Genomic DNA, 18,281 nt, shown 5'->3' on the forward strand with positions numbered 1-18,281 from the left:
GGGCAAGACTGGTGGGTGCAGGGAGTGCTGGATGGCTAGATATATTGATGCTCTGGTCAAGGTAAAGAAGGAGCCATATGTCAGGTAAACAGAGCTGAGATTAAGTGAATCCCGAGAGGAGTATAAGGGTAATAAGTGTATCGTCAATGGGGAAATCAGGCCAGAAAAATGTGGACATGAGATGGCTTTAGAATTAGGGTTAACGAGGCATTGAAGCAACTCTACACATCCTTCCATTGCAAAATATTAACTAGGGAGAGATTAGGGCACGTTTAAGATCAGTAAGGCTACGTATGTGTGGAACCATAGGAGATGGAAGGGATACTAAACAAGTATGTTTCCTGGTATTTAATGTAGAAGAGGTTACAAGAGTGAGAGAATGAAGAAATACATAGTGATATCTTGAAACGTATCTATATTACAAGGTGATGTTGGACATTTTAAAACACATAAAGGTGAATAAAGCCCTGCGACCTGATCAGTCGTATCCCAGAATATTGTGGGAAGCTAAGAAAGAAATTGCTCAGCATTTTGCTGATATATCTGTAACATTGATTTCCACAGGTGATGTGGCAAAAGACTGGAGGGTTGCTAACATAGTGTCATTATTTCAGAAATTAAGGATAACCCAGGTAATTATAGATTGGTGAGCCCGACGTCAATGGTGACTAAATTGTTGGAGGGGATTTTGGGGGAAACGATGTATATGCATTTGGAAAGACAAGGACTGAAGAGTGCTTTGTACATTGGAGATCACGTCTCACTGACTCAATGGAATTTTTTGAGGAAGTGAAGAAGCTGATTGATGAAGGCTGGACAGTGGATGTTGTCTTCATGGAATTCAGGAAGAAAACCAAAATATTCTACATCGTAGACTGGTTAGCAAGGTTAGACTGCCAGGGATCCAGGGAGAACTCGCCATTTCTTGAATATCGGAGACAGGGTGTGACAGTTGGCATTTGTTTATTAAACATGGAGACCTGTGACCAGTGGCACTGCTCGCAAAGATCAATAGTGGGTCCACTGCCTTTTGTCACTGATACAAATCATTTGCCCTTGAGTATATGAAGTATGGTCAGTAAGTTTGTAGATCATTCCAAATTTGGTGGTGTAGTCGATAGTGAAGACTGATCTCTCACAATATAATGAGAACTTAATTAGCTGAGCTGAGGACTGGCAGATGGAGTTTATTTTAGATAAATGTGAGGTGTTGCATTTTGGCAAGAAAAATCAGGGCCAGACATATAGTTAGGTTCCTGTCGAAAGCTGCCAATCGAGGAGGAGACAGGCTCTTCGGCCCATCGAGGCCACACGGTCCCTCTAAACAGTATCCCACTGGACAAACCCCTACCCTATCCCTCTCAGCCTGTATTTCCCATGGGTAATGCACCTTGCCCTCACATCCAAGGGTACTATGCACAATTTAGGATGGCCAACCTACCCTTACCTGTATATCGTTATACTGTCGGAGGGAAACATAGTATCCGGAGGAAACTTACACAGACACAGGGAGAATGTGCAAACTCCACATGGCCAGTCATTCAAGGATGGAATTAAACCCCGATCCTTGCCCTGTGAGGCATCTTGTGGTGCAGGTTCTCTGTTCCTTGAAATTGCCGTCACAGGTAGACAGGGCAGTGATGAAGGCACTCGGTGATCTTCCCTTTATTGGTGCGTGCTTTGAGTCTATGCATTTGCATGACATTATGCATCTGTACAGGACATTGGTTTGGCCACTTTTGTAATATTACCTTTAATTCTGGTCACCCTGCTGTCGGAAAGATGTTGTCAAACTTGAAAGGGTGCAGAAGAGATTTAAAAGAATGTTGCAGGTGTTGGAGGTTTGGAGTTACAGGGAGAGTTTCAATAGGCTGGGAGCATTTTCAAGTGTTGTGGCTGACGGTGGACCTCAGTAAGCAGTCAATGTATTTTCCCAGGATAGTCAATTCCAAATATAGAATATAAAGGCTTAAGGTGAGAGGAGAAAGATTTAAAAAGGGACGTGAGGGACAACATTTTCATACAGAGTCTGCTGCGTGTATGGATTGAACAGCCAAAAGAGGTGGTGGAGGCAGGTACAGTTACACCTTCTAAAAGGCATTTGGATGGATACATGCATGGAAAGTGTTTAGAGAGAGATGAGTCAAGTGCTGGCAAGGGAGACGAGATTAATTTAGGATATTTGGTTGGTATAGGTGACCAGACCGAAGAATCTTTTTCCGTGTTATACATCTCTGAGAGTCTGTTGACTCTTGAGTGTTTAACACAGGAACAGGAAGAGGCTATTCAGCTTCTGAATTCTGTCAGTCAGCTGGTTTGCTCAATTACTGACAGTAAAATACAAAAATAAATCATTCAGATTTTGATGGTGTTTTACAGAAACAGGAGAAAGGCTTTTAGTGAAGAGAAGCTGTAAAGAATGTGAATAAGCCATTCAGTCCCTCACCTCCATTCCACAGGAGCAGCAGGTGAGCACAGAGCTATTAGAGCCTGTTACTCTGTAGCAGGAGGAGGACATCAATATACACAAAACTTTGATTAGGAGACAGTCACTCAACTGCTCGTGACTGGGACACAGGAACAGGAGGGAGTCACTCAACCGCTCGAGACTGGGACACAGGAACAGGAGGCGGTCATTCAACTGCTCGAAACTGGGACACAGGGAAATCTACAGGCGACTGAGGCCCGAGATTCCTGTTACACAGGAACAGGAGTAGGGGACTCACTCCCCACCAGCATGGGACACTGGGAGAGAAGGGGAGTTTGCTTGGAACAAACACAAATATATGAATAAGTTGCATTCGTGGTCCACACAATCCTGCCCCAACATTCACTAAGACCATGGCTGATCTGATGGTGATTCCCTCATTCCATTTTACACAGACTGCCCTCTCTGCAGCCTCTGCTCCATTTGTTGGTCATGTTGCACACCCATATGCTGTAACAACAGTCACATGACTCATCCAGAGGTTCGGGTTGAACCGGATGAGTATGGATTTGAAGGGTCCTATCACGAGAATGAAAACATAAAATAAAGCTATAGCCAGATGTTTAGTTCTCTCACATTCGCAATCCAACTCACATAACCAGCCCGTCTATTGTATGTTCAGGATGGAGCACCGTGTAGATATGGCTAGCTTACTGCAGAATACAACCCAGCAATGTCCAGAATGGAACTGTGTGCAGCCCACACCAATGCTGGATCTATAATCATGGGCTAAATGTCCAGTGTCGGGAGCTGTGCAGTCCGCACTGGTTCATTCATATATAAACCCAGGCTGTTGCATTGTTCGGTAACACTGTGTTAGATCACTGCCCAGTGTGGGGAAACTTGCAGCCAATGTTGGAAGTGACAGGATGTGCAGCTCCCATCCATTTACAGCTCTATATCTCCACTGTACGTTGACAAGGGGTGCCATGGATGTGAAAATCACTGTGATGTACAGATGTAAATGGAAACAGTTTAAATACCAATAGTTCTGATTAAGGCGAGTATCACACCAGTATTTAAACCTGAAATACCTGAGATAATATCCAATGAGGTTTCTTGAATGGTGCAAAGTAGTTAGAGGGGGATGGTAATGTTATAGTGGTTGCACTATAATTAACAATGTTAATTAGAGGAACAAATATGCAGGGGGACTGGGGAGACTTGCAGGAACAATAGGGTTGTTATAATGGGTGATTTCAATTTTCCTAACGTTGACTGGGGCTTCCAGATGGTTAAGAACATAGATGGAACGTAATTTGTTAAGTGTACTCGGTGAAGTTTCCACAATCAATATATAGAGCATCGTACTCGGGAAGGGAAAAACTCGACCTACTGTTGGGAAATAGGGCAGGATCGCTGAAGGAGATAAAGTTGGGGAGAATTTTGGTAAAAGTGATTAGAGTTGTATCAATTTTAAAATAGTTATGGTAGGGACAAAATTGGTCCACAGGTTCAAGTTCTAAATTGGGGCAAGGCGTATGTTGTTGGAGTTAGACAGGGGATTGCAGGGGATGATGAGATTTGTTTGTTTCCAGGTAAAAGGATCTCGTGCAAGTGGGAGGGCTTTAAAAGTGAGATAGCTTGAGTTCAAGGTTTCCATTTTCCTGTGAGGATAAAGGTTATGTGAGACTGGAAGAGAGAACTCTGGATGTCAAGAGATATTGAGGGTTTGGCCAGAAAAAGGAGGCGTGCCTCATGTTCAGCCAGCTCGTATCAAGGGAATCCCTGGAGTTATACAGGGGATAGAGGATTTTACTGAAGGATATCAGCAAGGCCATAAGGGGATATGAGGTAGTCTTGGCTGAGAACATTAGAGTGAATCCAAATTCAGTCTAGTAAAGATAAAGAACAACTAGAGAGAGAATAGGATGCTTTAAAATGCAAAACCGGCATGCATGCATAAAACCTCAAGAGATGGGTGGAGTCCTCAATTTCCCCTCTGTGTTTATCATGAAGAAAGACATGAAGACCTGTGACCTTTGGGAAGTTAGTTGTCATATCTTGGTACTGTCCATATCACAGTTGAGTTGCTGTTGGACTTATTAGAATGCACAAAGTCAGACAAATCTCTTGGTCCTGACCAGATATATCTAAGAGCACTGTAAGAGGCAAGAGAAAAAGCTTAGGGACCAAGATCCCGGAAGACTGGGCGCTAGCAAATGTTGTGCCCTTATTCAAGAAGGGCTGCAATGAAAAACCTAGGAAATATAGACCAGTAAGCCTCACACCTGTTTTCGGTAAACCACTTGAGAAGGTTCTGAGAGATAAGATGTGCATGCATTTGGAAAGACAGAGTTTGACTTGGAGCAGTCAGCATGGCTTTGTGCGTGGCGGATCATGCCTTACAAATTTGGTAAGAGATTTTTGAGGAAGTGACCAGGAAGGTTGATGAGAGCAGGGTTGTACACATATTCTATATGGATTTCAGTAAGGCCTTTGATAAGTTTCCACATAGTAGGCCGCTCTAGAAGGTTAGATCGCATGGAATCCAAGGTGAACGGGAAAATTAGACTGAACTGCCAGTGTAAGTGGTTGAAGTGGGCACACTAACAACATTGAAAAGGCATTTGCACAAATACACTGATAGGAAAGGATTAGATGGATACAGAGCAAAGGCAGGGAAATGGCAGATTGGTAGATAAGGGACAATTACACCATGGTTTGTTGACGGAGCACGGTGGGCGTATTGGATGGGTGAGTACGGAGGGGGAACATTCCCATCCCAGAGGGTGCCACACCACCAGACCTAACGAGCATGGTCTGGGCTCACTACCGAGTCCAGTGCAGTATTTGAGGTCTAAAGAAATGTCCAGCAATACAGGACAAGTGTCAATAACCTTCCCCGATCTGTCAGGATAAGGGTCACCGTATTCCGTCTGCTCCCTCACAATCACTGTATCTCTGTGATTGCAACTACTCCCGAACAAGGCTCATGGTCCCCCACTCTCACTACTGCATGCAACACCTTCTCTCTCTCTCTCTCTTCTTTGCAATACCTCCCACACAGTCATAGAATATTCTGGTGAATGCCGATTATAAAATGTTCCAGATAATGTTCCAAATATTTCCCAGTTTCAGGAAAATGTTACTATCCCAGTGTGTAACACATAAGAGTCACTTGACTCACCTTAATGATATTAAATCAAAAACAACTTCTAAACACGTCTTGTTACAAATACAATTTCGAGGAGAGAACATTTTTACCCTCAGGCGTTACCTTGACTGTTATCTGAACTGTACCACTTTCCTTATTATGAATGTTTCTCTTACCCTTTGTCTGTGACTGTTTCTGTCTGTAACAGTTACACAGTCTCCCACTCAGTTGGCTGTACGGCCAGTTTGTGATGTCGAGGCAGGGCAACAGCGCAGGTTCAGTTCCTCACATTGACAGAGATTACCATGAATAGGACACTCTCTCAGCCTCACCCCATCACCCGAGATGTGGTGATCCTCAGGAAAAAACACCATGAGTGGGCTCTGTAATGAGAGTTCTTTCGGACTGTATTCTATCAATGTTAGCATTTTAATTAAAAAAACTTATTTAAAAAGAGATTTTTAATATTATAATAAACCAATAACAACAAAACTCAAATATCTGAAAAAAATTACATCCAATTGCATGTACATACAAAACAAGTTAAAACATTACACAGACAGAAGAAAAAACAAAACTAAACAATAAATAATGAATAAATAATACAGCTCAGCATAACAAAAGGACAGCTCTCGTTCATCAAGAGCATGAACTGATACACATTTTTATGTTCATAGCTCTTCCTCTCTGTGGGTGGGGGAGTTCAGACATCCAACACAACAGAATATTTTTCTTAGCACAGAAAGTACGGATCGTAAGGATATATATTTTTCCCATATTCATCTGTGGAAAGTACCTTGGGCAGGCCCAGGAAAACAGAAACCAAGTCCATCTCCAATTCAGTCCCTAATACACACTCTATCACATCTGACACAGTGCTCCAATATAGATGAAGTCTGCTGCAGAACCTCAAGCAATGAGTAAGAGTGCCTGTAGTCATTCTGCATTTCGGACATGCTGAAGATAATCCCACTTTGAATATTGAGAGACAATTTGGGGTCAGATAGACCCTACGAAGAATTTTCAACTGCATGGAATGGGTCAGATCACAGAGCAAAATCCTTCAAGCATTTTCACAAATATCCTACCATGTCTCCGAAGTGTTCTGAACCCCCAACTCTCCAGCAGACAACACAAAGTTGCACAGTCTCGTCTGAGGGGACACTCTCCAACGAATGATAAAGGGTACTGACAGAGAGTGTATTCGAAGAAATAAGCGCCCTCTTCCCTTTATCGGATCTGTATGAGTGTGGTAAAAGTGTGTTTTTTTTCAATCGAATCTCTGATCTGGAAAAAATACAGAAGAGGTCTCTACTAGGTAGTCCATACGTACAAGTTATTTGATCAAATGACATCATTGTTTCTCCATCAAATAACACGTGGTGGCTCAGTGGTGAGCATTGCTGCCTCACAGCACCAGGGTCTCGGCTTTGGTTCCGGCCTTGGGTGACTGGCTGTGTGGAGTTAACATATTCTCGCCGTGTCTGTGTGTGTTTCCTTCCACAGTACAAAAATGCACATGTTAGATGAATTGGTCATTGATAAATCACCCATAGTGGTTAGGGATGTGTAGGTTTGGGCATTTGTCAGGGTAAATATAGGATGGTAGGGGATTGGGTCTGGGTGGATTTCTCTTTAAAATGTCGAAGTGGTCTTGCTGGGCCCAAGGGCTTGAATCCACACTGTAGGGATTCTACTAATTCTAAATCACTCAAGCAAGGTACAGCTCTTGCTGCCACAGTTTAAACCTGGAATCCATTATCCCCGGATGACAGCCCAGTGTACCAATTACAGAAGTAAGAAACATGATTTTGGTTGTATTGCCCTCAATCTGACGCATTGTCACTCATGCTTTAACAGTATTGATAATTATTGGGTTATGACAATGCTCCATAAATGTTATTATTTTGCCTAAGAACAACCATGGGCCACACAGTGGCACAGTGGTTAGCACTGCTGCCTCACAGCACCAGACCCGACTTCAATTCCCGCCTCAGTCGATTGAATGTGTGGAGTTTGCACATTCTCCCCGTGTCTGCATGAGTCTTCTCCGGGTGCTCCGGTTTCCTCCCAAAGTCCAAAAGTTATGCAGGTCAGGTGAATTGGCCATGCTAAATTGCCCGTAGTGTTAGGTGAAGGGGTGAATGTAGAGGAATGGGCCTGCGTGGGTGGTGTGTCAGTGTGGGCTTGTTGGGCTGAAGGGCCTGTTTCCACACTGTAATAATCTAGCAATAAGTGTTCACTTTGTCTGAGAGGGTTCAATATCTAACCGTATTGACGCCGTGCACTAATGTATGATAAAAAGAGCTTAATTGATAGCTTTTAAATTGGGAGATCTAATTCCCACAATCTGGAGGTAGTTACAATTTGGGTAGGTTGATAAAGAGTTGTTTATGGTGCCAAATAAAAGAGCTAAACCAGCCATTATGTCTCCTAAATATCTGTTTGGGAAACACCAAAGGAAGCATTCACATGGGGTATAGTAAATGAGGAGGGACATTCATTTTAATAAGAGGTATTCGACCGAGCCAAGATATTGGAAGTGCCTCCCGTCTTTGAAGGTCTTGTTAAATTTTGTTAAACACATGGACATAGTTCACGCTAAATACATTATCAAAGGCAGATGAAATGAATATACCGAAATAGAGACCCCCCCACCCCCCACCATGATCATTTAAAAGGAAACCAGGATTTGCCCGCATCAGGTATTTCACTAAGGCCTCCCATAGGCATGGCCTCCAACGTTGTAAAATTAATCTCAAAGCCCGAAAAGGCGACAAGCGAATTAATGCATTACATCACGGCTGAAATTGTGGGATTTGACAAAAATATAAGACCCTCACCTGTATCCAACATAATATTATGTGGCATCTATATCACTTCTGGACCAGGTATGTTGCGGTAACATTCCCAATTGTGCAGGATGCCACCGAATTTAAGATTGTTGCAGGGATGGGGAAGTGATCAACCCTCGTGTAGTATTTCTGCAGGTTAAAGAATAAAATAAAATCCCTACTTGTGAGGTAGATCTGCCTCCAGACATCTAGTTCTGCACGCACATCCACTAATTGCTTACATTATAACGGGGATATTGGGGGCCGTTTGAACATTCTGCCCATCATGAGGTCCATAACACAGTTGAAATCTCCTTCTACAATAATGTGCCACGTTGCAAGATAACTTAATTCGGCAAATGCAATTACCAGGATTTTAAGAGGGTGCGCGGGGGGGGGGGGGGGGGGGGTGGGAGGGGGGGAATAAACATTCCAAATACTGTAGTATTTCCCATAGTTCAAGGCTTTAGGGATTATGATCCTCCTGTGAGTGTCTAAAACAATCTAATTATTTAAATGGAAGATTCTTCCTGTCCAGTATGGCTTCTCCCCTGCTCCTAGTATTAAAAGATGAGAAATAAACCTGATCAAACCCACCCTGCTGTAATGTCAAACGTTCCTTGTCATCAAGCTGCATCTCCTGCTATAGGACAACATTCACCCTCTCCTTTTTAAGACTAGAAACTATATATTTCCTCTTGACTGGCAGATGGCTAGCCTTAATGTTCCAGGTATGCCATTTAAGCACATCATTCTCTATAACACACTGTAGCAACATTTCAACTCTCGAGTTTCACATCGACTTACACATGACTGATCATTAATGAAAAAAGACTCATAGAGCCTAAAAACTGTACAAACTAAAACTACTACACAAAACCAGCTCTGAAAACTTTCCAAAGCTAAACACATAAAAAGACCAAAGAACGAATCAAACACCAAATTGCCAATGACACTTGATAGGGTAATTTACTGCCACACCACCCCTGCCCACCGGGGACGTTTTCATATCACAAAACTTTATCTTCTGCCCATTACCAATATGGCATCCAGGGCAATTAACAACAAAATTCCAGCTTGAACTTCCGGTGGGCACTGAGCAAATAAAGAGAACATGAGTAATAATACTAATGAAGAATTTAGAAGTGACTACTCTACCCATCCCCGACGATAATTAAACACTGGTTACTACCAGAAAAATCCAAGAAAATTTCTTTAAGAGAGAAACATGATTGTCTAAACATCCAGCTTTCTTTAAAATATCCACAAAGTTTTCACTTACTCTGGAGAGTCAGACGGGTTCACGGATCCATTCAAAGCAATTCGGAGCACCGCTGGGAACCATAAGGAATGCTGAATCTCGAGTTCCCTTACTCTTCTCTTGATATCATCAAAAGATTTTCTTTCTTGAATCAACGCTGCTGAAATGTCCTGAAAGATCATAATCCTGGAGCTCTCGTAAATTAAAGCCATCGGATCATTGGCCTGTGTTCTGGAAGTTTCCATCAGTCTTTGTTTGTCCCCATAACTATGTAATCGCTCAAGGACAGGGCGAGGGCGCTGGTCTGAGGCTGACCTCCGCACCATAACCCGATGAACTGTCTCACTCTGTACCCGTCCCTCTTCAGCTTCGAAGTGAAGGAATCGCTGCAGCCAGTTCTCGAAAATCCTCACTGACTGACCACCTGCCGTCTGGTCCAGCAGACCGACGATGTAAACATTTTTCATCCTGCCCCTGTTCTCAACGTCGTGTTCGTTAAGGTGCAGACCTGTTTTTCAAGGGCGAGTATCCGCTCCTTGAAGAAATCAGTTGTAGTCTCTGCCACTGCAGTTAGGCGCTCAAACTCATCCATTCTGTTTCCAAGGCTTTCAAGTCATGTTTTTGGAGCACGGCTGAGAATGGCTCTAGCATACTGCTGAACTTTTCTTTAATCATGTCTTCAGTCATTTCACATAACTTGGTGAACTCAGTAACCAAGGTCTCGTGAGTAACTGGGTCTATCGAACGAGCAGAGTGAGTTGCAGCCACAGCCTCAGGCCATGCTCGATGCTGTCTGACGGGTGCACCGTGTGTTGGGACTTACTCGATCCTTTCCCGTGTTTTGTCATTTCCACTTGACAAAACTGGATTAGTAAAGATTCTGTAGTTCTTTTATTGGTGAATTTTAATTAGATGGCTGGGATGGAGTGGGTTAGAGTACCACTTTGCCGGTTCTGTGATGTAAAGCCCAGCAAAGCAGACCTTCTGGATCGTGGCCATCTTGGACTCCCCCTTAAAATTTTATCAACATTTTAATTTCGTTTTGCATTTTATTAATGAATTTTCTGGAGCCGTGTAATTTGGTACCTTTGTCTACATTTCCCCCCACACCACACGTTCCTGCCAATCCCCGATAATCCTCGACTCCACTGTTATTTATGAAACTTCTGTCCGTGCCTCAAAAATATTCAATATCTCTGCCTCCATTGGTCTGCGTGGAAGAGAGTTCGAAAGACCTACACTGCTGAAAGAACAAAACATAAACCTCAAGACCAGAGTTTGAGATTAGTTTTTAGAACATAGAACATAGAACATAGAACATTACAGCGCAGTACAGGCCCTTCGGCTCTCGATGTTGCGCCGTTCAAAGCACCCCTAACCTACACTAAGCCACTATCCTGCATATACCTATCCAATGCCCGCTTAAATACCCATAAAGAGGGAGAGTCCACTACTGCTACTGGCAGGGCATTCCATGAACTTACGACTCGCTGAGTGAAGAACCTACCCCTAACATCAGTCCTATATCTACCCCCCCTTAATTTAAAGCTATGCCCCCTTGTAATAGCTGACTCCATACGTGGAAAAAGGTTCTCACTGTCAACCCGATCTAACCCCCTAATCATCTTGTACACCTCTATCAAATCACCCCTAAACCTTCTTTTCTCCAATGAAAACAACCCCAAGTGCCTCAGCCTTTCCTCATAGGATTTTCCTACCATACCAGGCAACATCCTGGTAAACTTCCTCTGCACCCGTTCCAGTGCCTCCACATCCTTCCTATAGTATGGTGACCAAAACTGCACACAATATTCCAGATGCGGCCGCACCAGAGTCTTATACAACTGCAGCATGACCTCAGGACTCCGGAACTCAATTCCTCTACCAATAAAAGCCAGTACGCCATATGCCTTCTTCACTGCACTATTTACCTGGGTGGCAACTTTCAGAGATCTGTGTACATGGACACCAAGATCCCTCTGCTCTTCCACACTACCAAGTAGTCTACCATTAGCCCAGTAATCCATCTTTTTATTACTCTTACCAAAGTGAATCACTTCACACTTAGCTACATTGAATTTTCTTTGCCTCCTTATCTGAGAAAGGATATAATTACATTGGAAACAGTTCGGAGATGTTTCACTTCATGGATTCCAGGGATGAGGGCCTTATTATGAAGGCTTTAACAAGTTACTCGTGGAATGAGAGGTGATCTTATTGAAACATACAAGACCTAGAGGAGAGTGGATCAGATATATACGCACTGTGTATAGTCCAAATTTCTTGTCATTTTTGTAGAATCTCTACAGTGTAGAAGCAGGACATCCCATCCATCAAGTCCACACTGACCCTCTGAACAGCATCCCCCCGGACCTGCCCCCCCCTCCCCCCCACCTTCCCGATCCATGTAACTGTGCATTTTCCATCACTAACATACATAACCTACACATCCCTGGGCACTGTGGACAATTTAGCATGGCCAATCCACTTTAAGCTGCGTATCTTTGGATTGTGGGAGGAAATTGGAGTATCGTGAGGAAACCCACACAGATACCTGCATAGAGAATACTCAAATTCCATGCAGAGCATAGCCCAAGTTTGGGAGTTAACCCAGCTTCTTGGTGACGAGAGGTAGCAGTGCGAACCACAGATCCACCATGCGCATCCATTAGTTCTGTTAGTTACTTGTGGCTGACTAAAGAAATCTGCCTGACTTGTTCCGATCACTGAACCTGATCCAGTCTGAGACCTTTATCATTGGCCATATCACCAACCTGGTTACATTTAAAATTTGTTGTGAGCAGTGAAGGAGTGGGACTAGAGAAGGAAACAGTGACACCCTCCAACCTCAGTCAGAATAGAAATTAGGAAAATTCATTCAAGTGGGAATTCTCTTTGTGATAAATGACTCTTTATTTTATATTGAGGCTGGTTTCGTCTGGTTGTCCATTGGCGGTGAATCAGGGATAATAGTACGTGGAGATAAAAGTGTAGCTGGGACCACAATGAGATGAGCCACGACCTTATTTAGTGGTGGAAAAAAAGCAAATTACTGTAGATTCTGGAATCTGAAACCAAAAGAGAAAATGCTGGGAAATCTAAGCAGGGCTGGAAGCATCTGTCAGGAGAAAAAAGAGCTGACGTTTCGAGTCTAACTGACCCTTTGTCAAACCTAAAAAAAGGGAGTCATAAAGAGGTATTTATATGAGGAAAAATGCCTCGATATTTCTCCCCTTTATTTTTTAGCTTTGACAAAGGGTCAGTTAGACTCGAAACGTCAGCTGTTTTCTCTCCTTACGGATGCTGCCAGACCTGCTGAGATTTTCCAGCATTTCCTCTTTTATTTACTGGTGGAGTAGTTTCTAGGGCCGAATTACCCATTTGTGTGCCTCAGCCCTGTGTTCTGATGTTCCATTCAGCCCTTCAGACCTGCTATATAGGGACAGATCGAGGTCACTCGGATGGTTAGGTGTAGTTTTGGAAAGGTATTTGGAAAATGCAGGCTGGGTCGGGAAGTGACCCCACTCCCAATCCCTGTTTCCAGATGTGCGTCATGTTACAGACCCAGATACGGTGGAATACAGCCCACATACCCCACCCGGGGTTAACCCAAGCAAATCCTCTGCTCTCCCTGAATGCAACATTGTACAACGCAACTTCCAGGAAAACAATCAGTTACTTTCCAAGAGCATAACATGTGAAATGAATAAATACAGTAGGCTATTCGGCCCCTCAGATTTGCCCTGTCATTTTATACGAACATGGCTGATCTACTCCAGGGCTGAACTCCACTTTCTTGCCGACTCCGTCTATCCCTCTATACCTCTCTGGGTTATGGAGTTCTGGACATTTACTACCTTCCGAGAGAAGACATCACTCTGTGTCTCAGATTGAAATCCATGTTCCATATTCGGTATCTATATTCTCGAGTTTGAGACTCCACCCAGAAGTGGTAACAACTTGCCAATACTTACCTTCTCAAGCCCCTTCTGTGTCTTGTATTTTTCAGTGGTATCACTCCTCATTCATTTAAACCCCAATCAATAATAGCCTCACCATTTTAGAGATTCTCAACAACTCAACCCTTTCAGCCCAGAAAACTGCCTAATGAACCAACCTAGTTACTTGCTGCACCAACATGCTGACTTTATGTTTCATACATAGGAACACTCCTTTTCAGGAAGTTCCCTCCATTAAATAACAGCCTGCCTTTTGATTCTCAGAGTCATCCACAACCTCGAATGTGTATTTCACTTAGCTCGCGCCGTACAGAATGTAAATAACTGATTCTGGATTAGTGGTGCTGGGAGAGCACAGCAGTTCAGGCAGCATCCAAGGAGCAGCGAAATCGACCTTTCGGGCAAAAGTCCTTCATGAAGGGCTTTTGCCCGAAACGTCGATTTCGCTTCTCCTCGGATGCTGCCTGAACTGCTGTGCTCTTCCAGCATCACTTATCCAGAATCTGGTTTCCAGCATCTGCAGTCATTGATTTTACCTTGTAAATAACTAATGCCATTCGACTGATATTTGAGATACTCCAGCAGATAGACCTTGATCATGAAGATCCATTAATCCTGAGTCTCTGATTTCTATGTGTTAACCAATCATCATCCCATTTTACCACATTAGCCGTCATCCTACGAACTTCAGTCTTGTGTAAGAACTTTTATTCTCTACTACTTTGTGGAAGCTCTGGAAAGCCTGGTTTCTACCAAATCCACTTTATCAAGTCCGCTTGTTACATTCTCTGGCATCTCCAGAAGTTCTTTGCATGATTTTACAGGGCAAAGTATAATTTACCTTTCACAAAACTACACTGACCCTGCGTGAAGCTTTACTAAACGTCTATGCTGGCCAGATTTTCCAAATTAAGCTCATTCCATCTGCTTTCAATTGGCCCATATGCCTCTAACTGTTTCCCATTCATATGTTTGTCCAAATGAGTTTTAAATGTTGCAGCTGTACACGCATCTACCACACTTCCTCTGGCAGCTCATTCCATACACACACCACCCACTGTGTAAAACTGTTGCTCCTTCGTTCCTTTTAAATCTTCCGTCTTTCACCTTAAGCTATGCCTTGTATGTTTGAACTCCCCCATCCCGTCGAAAAGACCGTGGCTATTCACCCTATCCATGCCTCTCATGACTTTATAAACTTCTACAATGTCACCCCTCAACCTTCTACACTCCAGTACTAACTTCAAGAACAAACATTTAAAGATAAGCACTGGAGTTTTCATGTGTTTGACTTCTTATTGATATTAGTAAACGTTCCTTGCTGTTTTAGAATTTTGTAATATGGAGAAAAACAAATAACAATATTAAGTTTAGGCTGAGTATTGTTTTACTGCCATGTTTGATATCGTGTCAAATTAAAAGGGGTGATGATCTCGACAGTGAAAACGTAATTATGGCCAGATCTATATAATGTCACATAGTCAACATTCTCCCTCCTGGCCTCCCTTGTGTGATTGTGTCTTATTTATCTTGCACTCAGTAGAGAGAATCCTCTTCCCCAGCCACGTCTTAATTTAAACCCGTTCGTTATCATCTTCTTGTTCACCACTGTTAAAAGCCAGCTTATCTTTGCCACACCCTCTTTTCCCTGTCACCCATCCCCCACCTCTGGCAAGCGATTAAAAATCCCAGTTTCCAATCCTTTTCAGTTCTGAAGAAGTGTCACACTGGTCTTGAAGCGCTAACTCTGTTTCTGTCTCTGCAGATGCAGACAGACCTGCTGAGTTTCTCCAGAAATGAATAGTTACAGAACAAATTTTCAATTAAACAAATACCTATGGATACTGCAAATAAAAGTACAAAAATTGCTGGAGAAACTGAGAGCTTTGTAGAGGGTCACTGGGCCTGAAAGTTTCACTCTGCATTCACTTCAGAAGATGCTGCAACATCGTCTGCAGTTTCTTCAGCAATTTCTGTTTTTGAACAATTTCCAAAGAAGTATGTCAAAGATGCTCAAACATCCCATCCAACCTGGAGCGCTGTACACTGGGGACTGAACGATAATGCATGGTGCACAAGTTCCTTGATTCTGAAACTGCATAGGAATGGCATCATTGACACTACGGGCATCTTAATCATGGTCAGGGAGAAAAACAGAGGGAAGCATATTCACTTCGAACACAGAAGATGGCATCGCGGATGAAACGTTGTTGAGTGGTTGAAACACCTCACCTTCCTCATGATGCCCACAGAATCACAGATGCCAGTTTTCAATCAATTCGATTCGCAGCACGTGACATGAAGAAACAGCTGAACACAGTAGATGCGACAAAGGCAATGGACCCTGACACCATTCCTGCAATAGGACTGAAGACTTGTGCTGCACAACAAGCCGTGTCCCTGGGGAAGCTGCATCATTCCAGCTCCAACTCTGACATCTCCCTGGCAATCTGGAACATTACTCAACTATGTCCAATCTCCTAAAAGGGGAATAACTACAATCTGACCATTTACCTCCCCTTTAGTCCCATCACGAAAGTCAAATTAGTGGGAATTCTTTTTGACAGAGGTTTCAAGTAGCACAAAACTAACCAGGCCAGTGTGGTTTCAGATAGTCCCCATGTGCAGATGGTGCTGTTGTGGAAATGTAAATACATTACTAATCAAGATCAGGCTAATGGTCTGGCAGCTCGTGGAAGTTAAAAGTAATTAATAAAATTAATTAAAATCTGGTGTCAGTAATAGTGATCTTGTGTCCAATGTTGATTGTAAACATTGATCTTCTTCACCAATATACTTTCAGGAAGTGAATCTCCCTTGCTTTCCTGGTGTGGCTTAAAAGTAACTCCAGCCACACAGACATGTGATCACTTTTTCAATGGTCTCTAAATCTGCTCAGCAAGACATACTATTGTATCAAACTGCTCCAAGGTCTGAAAGGATATAACCGGGCAGAACACCCGGCCCCAGCCTCAATATCGGAAAAGGGAATGGGAAAAACAGTCCTGTTGACCCTGCAGAGGCCTCCTTCCTAACATCTGAGAGCTTGTGACAACATTTACAGAGCTTTCCCACAGACTGCACAGAAACATTGGGAAAGGAGGAGGTCATTCAACATATTGAGCTTTCCCCATGCTAATGCATGACCAAAGGTCTCCTCAATGCATTTTTCCCCAAACACTGTTCATTTCACTGAATATGTTTAAACATTGTGAAATATAAAATTGGAACTGCTGCAATCCCTTCGGTCCATCAATTTTGTGGCACCATTCAATATACAGGCAGTTCTCCGATAACACGCATTTATTTAATATGAAATGGCTGTGGCCCCTTGTTTTAGACATGCTAGCTCGGAGAACAATCATCCCTGCTTCCAATCTGTCTCGCCCTGTCAGAGTTTTATATCTCACTGAGATCTCCACTCATTTGGCTAAAACCCATGGAATACAGGCACAGTTGCCCCAAACCCTGCTCCTGCAACAAGCCCGTCATCCCAGAGATCAGTCTGGTCGTGCTTCACTGCACTCCCTCAATGTCAGGTTTGTCCTTTATTAGGGAAGGAGACCAAAACTGCACACAATATTGCACAATGTTCAAGGTGAGGTCTCACCAAGGCCCTGTACAGCTGCAGTAAATGACCCTTACTCCTGCATCCAAATCTCCCTGAAATGAATGTCAATACACAATTTATTTTCCTAACTGCTTACTGCTCCTGAAATATTGCTTTCATTGACTGGTCTACAGAGAGATCAAGATTATTTTCAATGTTACATCTCCCCACTTGCTGGGTCTATATGCACTGGTCAGCTTGCCAAAGCCATTCCCAGTATTGACATCCATGTTCAGAACACACTGTCCTACAGGGACTCAGAGGGCTGCACAGAAATAAATAACAATGCAGCTTAATTTCCTTTATAGAGCAACATTTGTTCAACCAATCTTTTTTCAAATGATAGGCTGTCATTCTATTCTTCCCATCAATGTACACAACATCACATCTCTCCCAATGATCTCCATCTGTCAGGTATTTGCCCAGTCGCTCCACTGTCACAAACACCTTGGAGCTTTTTTTACATCCTCCTCACCCATTCACAAGCTGACATCGTTTAGTGCTGTCAGTGGACTTCGGAATATTGGATTTGAGCCCCTCAACCAAAGATATGATGTGTACTGGGAATAGCTGGATTCCAAATCCTGATCCTTGTTATATCATCCAAGCCTTCCGTTCAAAAATCATGGTTTTATTCCTTATCAGTGTTTCTTGCCAGCTCTCCCATTCTAAAACAATGACCGTATATTAGCCCCAGTCCCACAGGACTCGAATTTGCACGAAAGGCTTGTGGCTTATCAAAAATCTTTCTGAGATTTCAGTCGTATTGCATTGATAACTTCTCCATAATTTTGCAAAAAGCCACTTTCTCAAATATGATGCCCATTTCATAAGTCTCTGTTCACTTTGTCTATACCCATTCCGTTAAATCCAATACTTTCTCTAAAACTGTTCGTTGCTAATTTCATTCTATTCCATTTTTCTCACCAGACTAAAGTTCCATAGTATTGCTAGGAAGTTTCTTTTTGATTTGCTTTCTTCTGTGAAGACATAACTGAAATATTTTTTTCATTGTTCTGCTATTTAACTGTC

Source organism: Chiloscyllium punctatum, chromosome 18 (genome assembly GCF_047496795.1).
Source record: "Chiloscyllium punctatum isolate Juve2018m chromosome 18, sChiPun1.3, whole genome shotgun sequence".
Lineage (NCBI taxonomy): Eukaryota > Metazoa > Chordata > Chondrichthyes > Orectolobiformes > Hemiscylliidae > Chiloscyllium > Chiloscyllium punctatum.